Genomic DNA, 10,152 nt, shown 5'->3' on the forward strand with positions numbered 1-10,152 from the left:
TGTAGCGCCATCTTGTTGAAACCACATGTCAACCAAGTTCAGTTCTTCCATTTTTGGCAACAAAAAGTTTGTTAGCATTGAACGATAGCGATCGCCATTCACCGTAACGTTGCGTCCAACAGCATCTTTGAAAAAATACGGTCCAATGATTCCACCAGCGTACAAACCACACCAAACAGTGCATTTTTCGGGATGCATGGGCAGTTCTTGAACGGCTTCTGGTTGCTCTTCACTCCAAATGCTGCAATTTTGCTTATTTACGTAGCCATTCAACCAGACATGAGCCTCATCGCTGAACAAAATTTGTCGATAAAAAAGCGGATTTTCTGCCAACTTTTTTAGGGCCCATTCACTAAAAATTCAACGTTGTGGCAGATCGTTCGGCTTCAGTTCTTGCACGAGCTGTATTTTATACGGTTTTACACCAAGATCTTTGCGTAAAATCTTCCATGTGGTCGAATAACACAAACCCAATTGCTGCGAACGGCGACGAATCGACATTTCACGGTCTTCAGCAACACTCTCAGAAACAGACGCAATATTCTCTTCTGTACGCACTGTACGCATTCGTGTGGTTGGTTTAATGTCCAATAAAGTAAACTGAGCGCGAAACTTGGTCACAATCGCATTAATTGTTTGCTCACTTGGTCGATTATGTAGACCATAAATCGGACGTAAAGCGCGAAACACATTTCGAACCGAACACTGATTTTGGTAATAAAATTCAATGATTTGCAAGCGTTGCTCGTTACTAAGTCTATTCATGATGAAATGTCAAAGCATACTGAGCATCTTTCTCTTTGACACCATGTCTGAAATCCCGCGTGATCTGTCAAATACTAATGCATGAAAATCCTAACCTCAAAAAATCACCCTTTATATCAAGTTCAATATAAATGTGGATGATAACCCGAGTCCATTGACTTTTCGAAACTTTCGGAAAACTGACTGGGCTTTATACAGGAACTCATTACAGAGTTTACTAGAACCTGGACTATCTAGTCCTTCCTCTAACGCTAACGAACTTGACAACAAAGTCAATGACCTTACCTCAGCTATGAACAGATCGCTAGAAATTGCTTGTCCACTTATACACATAAGAGGAAAGAGGAAACCACAATGGTGGGCCTCAGAGCTTGACTCGCTCAGGAAGGAATGCAGGAAACTCTTCAACCGGGCCAAAGCTGCAAGACTAGCCTCTCATTGGGACTCCTACAAAGAATCCCTAAGAATCTACAAGAAGTCACTAAGGAAATCCAAGCGATCTTCTTGGCGATTCTTCTGTGGCATGATAGAAGAAACTTCTGAAGCCTCTAGGTTACGGAAAATTCTTTCAACTAATCCAGCTATGCTTGAAAAATGCAGACGGCTCCTGGACTAATTCAAGTAATGAATCGCTGAACCTACTATTGGACACTCACTTTCCCGGTAGTTGTCTTACCGAAACTTGCAACAGCTTTACACGTTCAAGTTCAAATACAACATATCCACAAGGTCTGATCACAAAGGATAAGCTACAATGGGCTCTCAACAGCTTCAAACCATTTAAAGCTGCAGGACCAGATGGAATAATACCAGCAGAATTACAAAAAGCTTCTGATAAAATTGCACCAATCCTTGAGGCAGTTTTTACCAGCTGTCTTTACCTGGTCCATGTTCCCTCGGCATGGAGAGAAGTTATTTTTATACCTAAAGCAGGTAAATGTTCCCAAGTCAATCCTTAAGATTTACGACCTATAAGTCTATCATCATTCCTTCTTCAGACCCTGGAAAGATTGATTGATATCCATTTAAGGGCACGTATCGATACAAGACTTCTGTCTTCGTCTCAACATGCCTACTGTAAGGGTAAATCGGTGGAAACAGCGTTACACACTTTAGTACGCACCATCGAATATTCCCTCCATCATAAAGAGTTCACTATGGTTGCTTTCCTTGACATCGAAGGTGCCTTTAACAAAGTGGACACATGTGCAATCACTTCTGCACTGACATCTCTAAATGTAGAGAGTTCGCTTCGGGAGTTAATTCATTTAATGCTTAATGCTTACAACCCAGAATCACGCATTGCCTATACACATCGGTAATCAGACCTATTTAACGAACGGTGTAGCAGTATGGTGGACTGCTTTAGAGAAAGGTATAAACAGGGCTAAGTTAAATAAAGTCCAACGTTCAGCCTGCCTATGTATAAGCGGATCGCTTCGCACGACCCCGTCTTCTGCGGCACATGACACCTTGCTCTACCTTACACCTCTTGACATATTTAGCAAACAAATAGCTGCAAGCTCTGTTATTCGCCTCAATGCTTCGTCGCAGTGGACTAACAACAACATTGGCCACTCCGTAATTCTAAGGTACTTAGAATCAATTCCAAAGCACACAGACTACACCATCCCCCAACTACAATTCGACAAGAATTTCCAGATTTCTATACCTACCAGATCTTTTTGGGAGGATAGGACATTCTTAGAGGATGAGTCAATCCACTTTTACACAGATGGCTCAAAGACCAAAGAAGGGTGTGTACTCTGAACGACTGAAATTAAGCCTCTCATTCCGCCTTCCCAATCATTGTAGCGTGTTCCAGGCGGAACTTTTGGCGATTAAGGAAGTCTTGTCTTGGCTCAAAGAAAACGTGATATCAACATCTGATATCCGTATTTTCTCCGACAGCCAGGCCGCTATCAAATCTCTGGACTCAGTCTCTACAAACTCTATAACAGTCCATAACTGTCGATCATCTCTAATGGAGATGGCGCAACAGTTTAATATTCACCTTTGCTGGGTGCCGGGCCATAGAGACATTCCAGGTAACTGTAAGGCAGATGAACTCGCCAGGAACGATACAGTACAGCCCATCCTACCACGTTTGGCAAGTACTGGCATACCAATCGCTACTTATAAACTGCTACTAATGCAAGACGCTGTGAGGAGGGCAGGCACCAGGTGGACCAACATCACCACGTGTCAAGCCACAAAAAACATCTGGCCAACAATGGATTTAAAACGTTCAAGGTGCTTGCTCTCTCTTAGTAGATCGCATATAAGCTCGATAATAGGTGTCATAACCGGACACTGTCTAATAGGAAAGCACGCCACGAGACTAGGCGTATTCTCCAATGACTTTTGCAGAAGCTGTATGGACGAGGAAGAGGAAGAAACGGTTCTTCATCTTCTCCGCACATGCCCTGCTCTAGCTCGAAAACGCAAGAATTACCTAGGAGAATTCTTCTTTAAAGATCTAAACGATCTAAATCATATCGGTATATTCAGCCTCTCACGTTTCGTAAGGGACTCTAACTGGTTCCATTGAGCTTAGGAGGAAGCCTCAAGATTAAGGTGGTATCACAATGGGCCATTAAACTGGCCTAAGTGTGTCCGTTTCCATCTTGGACAGCCACTATAACCTAACCTAACCTAACCTAAACATTTATTTAGTGTTAAAAGCGTTCTGGGGCTAAATAAGGAGGTGAGTCGACAGTTGGTGTATAGATTAAGTAAACTAAGAAGCATATTTACACCAAAATTCCTTGAGACGAACGCCCCCTAAAAATTCTCAACACAAAAGAAATAATGCTGATAATTCAGCAAAGAGGCAGCAAAGAGACTTAACCCCATTTCCCTTATCATCGATGGGCAATTCATCGTTATCGGATTCGTCAAGAATGGTGGTCGGGAATTTGGCAGTTGGCTATCTAAGATTATTAATCCAATCTTTCGTGTCGTCGCTTCTTGATGATAAACTGAAAAACATGGCAACGAAGGCGGACATGGAGGGTATTAGCACTGAATTTTATCAGCTTCAACAAAGTAACAAATCGCTGCAAACACAGCTGGAAAACATGCAGACACGATGTTCGACCTTGGAGCGACTGGTGGAGATGCTCGAAAAAAAGTCCAAGGAGCAAAATGTAATTGTTCACTTGCCAAAAAAAATGGTGTTAGCGCCATTGAAAAAACGAAATCTCTTTGTCTTGAAATGTTACGGTCTGACAATGTTGACAAAATCCGAAGTGTACGCGAGCAATGTTGCAAGACAAAAATGATGCAATTCAATTGCTAAGGACTAGGGCAAATTTTGTCGGCACTGGTATTTCGAAGGAAAGGACTTTCCTTTCCGTTCTCTTAGCAGGCGACTTTAATGGTAGATGTGGGAATGAAACCGGATTAGTAAATGAATTGGCTGGAATAATACGTCATTCCAAAGATGAAACGTGTAATGCTAGAGGAAAAAGATTACTTGACCTATGTGACACCTTTGGACTGCGAATTGTGAACGGGTCATCCGCATCAGAAGAGTTTGGTGAACTATCTTGATTTTAAAGTTGATGTAGTGACATTCTCGGATCATCTACCCACAACTATGAAGTAACAAGTCGGTGGATGTGAGGAGAATGGCAGCAGTCGTTTACAATTGTTACCAAAATTAAAGTGGAATCTTAATAACCTAGCTTTCTATCAGAGAAGCCTCAATTCTTTATTGATGAATGTGGATTCAGAAATAGCATCGATCACGAATTCAATAAGATCTGCATATCTAGCCTTTAGAACCAACCATAGGAAGACATTGCCAATAGAACCTTGGTTTGATAGTCAGTGTATGCGTGCTATACAGAGATCTTTTACGTGGCTGAAGACCCTTCGAGTTTACGATAATGAATACAGCAAAGATAAATACTTAGAAGATAATAACATATACAAAGACCTTTGTAAACAAAAACGAAACCAATATTTTATAGAAGAGTCTAGGAGGTTGTCACACTGTAAGAATTCTACAGATTTTTGGAGTCTGGTAAAGCTCTTGAATGGAAATAAGTTTAAGATTCACCGAAATCTAACATCGACTGCGCTCGGTAAACATTTCAAAGAACTCTTAAATCCCTCGTCCAGCTCCGTAAATATATCGTATGCTGAACCTAAATTCGACAATATTCTCTTAGATGCGCCAATAACGCAAGAGGAGGTAAGACGCACTTTAAAAACCTTAAAAGATGGCAAAGCGGCAGGCACCGACAGAATACCGGTTGAGTTTTATAAATACGGAACATCGGAACTTATTGAAAAACTTTATATTTCATTCTACCAAATTCTGGAACATGGTATTATACCGCAAGAGTTTAAAGAGGCCTTAGTTTTTCCGATTCCCAAAAAATTAGGTACACAAAATCCAGAGAACTACCGTGGGATAAGCTTTCTTAATGCATCATATAAAATATTTTCATCAATTTTGCATCAACGACTCAATGAGCGGATAAACGAAAACGGGTTATTAAAAGAATTTCAAGCTGGTTTTAGGCCTGGTTACTCTACGATCGATCACATCTTTGTGCTTAAAAGTATCGCCGAAACTTTTCTTCAAAACGGGAAAAAACTGTACAGCTTTTTCTTAGATTTTAAAGCAGCTTTTGACGCTGTGGATAGGCGAGAGCTTATCTACAAACTCTATGCACTGGGGATGTCTTCAAAGTTTGGAAAAGTCTTACAAAATTTGTATAACGAAACAAAGACAGCTGTTTGGAATTGAGAGGAATTATCGGAATGGTTTCAAACGGAATCAGGTGTTCGACAGGGCTGTACGCTGAGCCCTCTTCTATTCGCACTTTTTATAGAAGATTTAACAGATTATATTTCTGGAGGAGTTGAGTTTGCGGGGACCGCTATAAAGGCTCTTTTCTACGCTGACGACATAGTACTTCTATCAGCAACACCACAAACGCTTCAGTTGATGATCAACCAACTATATAGTATATAGGTAAAGTAGTACTACGTGGAAACTCCAAATGTACCTTAACAAATCGAAAATACTGGTCTTCAGAAATGGAGGTAGAAGAAATAGTCAGAATAAAAGATGGTTCTTTAATTCAATACCTATTGAGGTCGTTAATGAGTTTAAATACCTAGGAGTATGTTTTACAAAAAACTTAAGTATGGAAAAACTTCTTAATGAAAAACTCTCTAAGGCCAAGAGTGCTATTTGAGCTACATGGACAAAGTGTTTTGTCAACAAAAGTATTGAGCATAGCTGTAAGTTTCGTGTATTTGAAGCAGTGTCGGAAATAGTACTATTTCATGCATCGCAAGTATGGGGTTACAAAGGGTCTACCACGATATCTAGAAATTAATTATCTAGAAAGTAAAAATCTCGAATATGAAAATCTCGAAAACAAAAATCTAGAATGGAAAAAATCTCGAAAACAAAAATCTAGAAAATAAAATCTCGAAATGCCAAAATCTAGAAAAAAAAAATCTCGAATGCAAAAATCCAGAATGTATGTTTGAATTTTTGAGGCAATGTTCAACATTCGCGTGAATTTTAAACATTGCTTCAAAAATTCAAACATACATTCTTTATAACTTACTTCTCCTTAACAAACTTAAAGTTGACAAGTAAAGTTATCAATCATACAATTGCACATTACTACACAAATGCACCTTTCTTATTGTTTGCAAAAATTTTGTTTCTTGCTCAGAAAATAAAATACTGGGTAAACTGATGTATTTGTGTTTTATTGACCTTTAACTGTTAAAAATACAAAAAAAAACTCGAATTTATATTTTATTTCGAGATTTTTTTCTAGATAGAGTCTTTCGAGATTTTTGTAAATTCTGGATTTTTGTGGATTCGAGATTTTTGCGTTCTAGATAATTTATTTTTTATTTTCGAGATTTTCGGCATTCGAGATTTTTGGCATGCTAGATTTCGTCATGATCCCGGTTACAAACAATACGATTGCGTAGAAAATTTGCTGAGATTTTTTATCAAAATTATATTTCACCTACCGTCTAACACACCAAACTACGTAGTTCCATTAGAAACTGGTCTCTCACCACTCTTTATTCAGACGCTGAAAAGTCAGGTAGACTATGTTATAAAAGAAACTTATTCAAGTTCTAATCACGCTTTATGAATTATTGAAGGAATTTCTGTTATCACAGTTACTTGCGTATTTCCTTAGTGTTTACATAACCTTAAAATTTTGCACAAACAAATGTAACCGATTTGAAACATAGTTTTTGAAATCACAAAGCTGTCATTAAAGTTGACATTATTTAAAAAAAAATTAAAATTTAAGCTTTCAAATTAATATAATAATGTCAGAAATTAAAAAACGCATTCATTGGTTTTGCTTAATATCATAAAGTGATCTATTACATACTATAAGTTTCATTTACTAAAGTGCAAAAACATTGAACTATACTTCCAATTACTGACACGTACTTTTCTAATAAAATAATAAAATAAATAAATAAGGTGGAGCAACAGTCCGTTGAGAACTGAGGCCTAATGACTTACAACCAATCGTGTGTGTGAGTACTGTTGTAAGGGATGGAGGGGACCTACATTTTTTATACCAAATTCGAACGGATAATTTGAGAAATGACTTTTCATGACAAGAGTTACTCTTAGAGGATTTGTCAGTTCCTCGAAAAAGGCGGTACCCGTGAAAAAAAAAACTTTAGATGGTACATTCTCAAATGGTAGACATGTGCATTCAAGAGGACACAAGCGTATACAGGTTTTTCTCAAAAACCCACCTCTGTCTATCAACTCCTACTCTCACCTCCCCGCGGTGAACATCGGATGCCTAGTACCTTAACTGGAAATTGGGTTCCAACCCCATTGGAAAGTTGTTGGGGGCAGCAAACGAGAGAGGGGGGAAGAGATGTTTCCACTAAGGCACCTCTCCTTATCCAGGCGGCAGCGGACAAATTCTCGAGATAGAATCAACGGTGGCGTCTACAGTTCCAGTACGGTTGAACTACTTAGTGAATACCTTATAGGGCTTCTTCGACATATCCGGAGCCCAGGCCTGTAAGGAGCGGTTTATCCGGCTCCCCTTCCTTGGAGTTATTATAAGGATCTGGCCCTCCAGGTTGGGGGTTGTGCCGTCGGGGTGACTTCTTGGCCACGTAAAAATACCTTAAGTTTCGAAGCACCAACAAGCCTCGGATACGGACGGATTCACTGTTGACAACCCACGCAAACGAAATAAGGACAACGAACTTCGGTTGTACGTGGAATGTTAGGTCCCTTAACAGACCACGTGCAGCCAAACAATTAGCGGAAGCCCTAAACTGCTGCAAGGCAGATATTATAGCCATCCAAGAAGTGCGATGGGATGGACCGGGCAAACGCAAACTAAAAGACTGCGATATCTACTACGGCGACTGCTACCAAGAACAAAGACAGCGTCTATTTGGGTGTGGATTTGTTGTTGGAACTAGGCTCAGGCAAAAAGTCTTGAGTTTCACCAGTGTGAGCGAGCGCATCACGACAATCCGCATCAAGGCTAAATTCGCCAACATAAGCCTAATATGCGCACATGCCCCAACAGAGGAGAAAGATGAAGACACCGAAGACATATTCTTCGAGCACTTGGACAAGACATATGAGCAGTGCCCTGGCTATGACATTAAAATTGTCGTAGGAGATTTTAATGCCAAGCTAGGAAGAGAAGACATCTTTGGTGGGATAATCGGGAGATACAGCCTGCACGACACTACCTCCGACAACGGATTCAGGCTGGTCGATTTCGCTGCGGGGCGAGACGTTCTGGTAGCTAGTACGCAGGTCACGCATCTCAATATCCACAAGGGGACATGCAAATTTCCTGATCAATCAACCGTCAACCAGATTGACCACATTGCGATCGACGCACGACACTTCTCCAGTATCCAGGATATCCAAACATTCCGAGAGGCCAACATTGACTCGGACCACTACATCGTTGTAGCCAAGGTACGGCTACGGATATCCCGATCCAAGCCAAAACAAGGAAGTACTGTGAGAAGATTCGACGTTAGACGGCTACAATCGCAAGTCTCTAATAACTTCTTAAGGAGTCCTATGCCTCCTGCATTAAGCATTGAAAACCAGTGGCAAAATTGCCTTGCAGCCATCAGAGATACCGCCTCTGAAGTGCTAGGTTTCACACGGCCACCACAGCGAAACCCCTGGTTTGACGACGAATGCCGCAAGCGCACGCAGCGAAACAAGAGGCATACAAAACGGCGCTGCACAAAAGGACTAGAGCTGCTCGCGAGCTCTACGAGCGGAAGAGGAGAGAGGAACACCGGCTTCTTAGATGGAAAAAAAGAGAGCATGAGAAGCCCGCGATCGAGGAGATAGAGGGATGTCACAACAGGAATGAGGTTCGTCAATTTTACCAAAAGGTAAAAAAAACCTCCCAAGGGTACCAGCCACGAAGCCTGTAAAGACGATCAGGGGAACATCGGAGTAGAACCGCAGTCGATACTCAGAACATGGAAAGATCACTTCTCCAAATTATATAACGGCGATGACGAACCGAATTCCGCTGTAAGGGAGATAGAACCACTCAACCTCGGCGACGCAGATCAACAATTCCGCCTACCCAACCTTGAAGAAGTAAAGATAGCTAGATCTTAACTTAAGTCAAACAAAGCTGCTGGAGCTGACGAATTATTCAAAGCAGCAGGCGATGACCTGGTACGGAGCATGCACCAACTCATCTGCAAAATATGGTCGGAAGAAAGCATGCCCGATGAGTGGAATCTCAGCATAGTGTGCCCGATACATAAGACAGGAGGCCCTCTAAACTGCGCCAACTACAGAGGCATCAGTATCCTTAACATTGCGTATAAGATCCTCTCTGCCGTATTATGTGAACGTCTGAAGCCATTCGTCAACAACCTGATTGGTCCTTATCAGTGTGGCTTCAGACCAGGAAAGTCCACTATCGACCAAATATTCACACTACGGCAGATCTTTGAAAAAACCCAGGAGCTTCAAATCGATACCCACCATCTCTTTATCGATTTTAAAGCCGCGTATGACAGCATCTATAGAGAAGAGCTCTACCGAGCAATGTCTAGTTTTGGCATCCCTGTCAAACTTATCCGTTTGTGCATAATGACGATGGAGAAAGCACGCTGCTCTATCAAGGTCGGAAAAGATCTTACCGATGCATTTGATGTCAAAAAAGGTTTTAGACAAGGCGATGCACTGTCATGCGACTTCTTCAAGATCGTTCTGGAAAGAACTGTGCAGAACTCAACCGTCAACACTAGTGGCACAATCTTTCAAAGGTCCATCCAATTACTCGGATACGCAGATGATATTGACACAATTGGAAGATCAAAGCGTGATTTCAGTGGAGCGTTTTCGAG

The sequence above is a fragment of the Eupeodes corollae genome, chromosome 2 (genome assembly GCF_945859685.1).
Source record: "Eupeodes corollae chromosome 2, idEupCoro1.1, whole genome shotgun sequence".
NCBI lineage: Eukaryota > Metazoa > Arthropoda > Insecta > Diptera > Syrphidae > Eupeodes > Eupeodes corollae.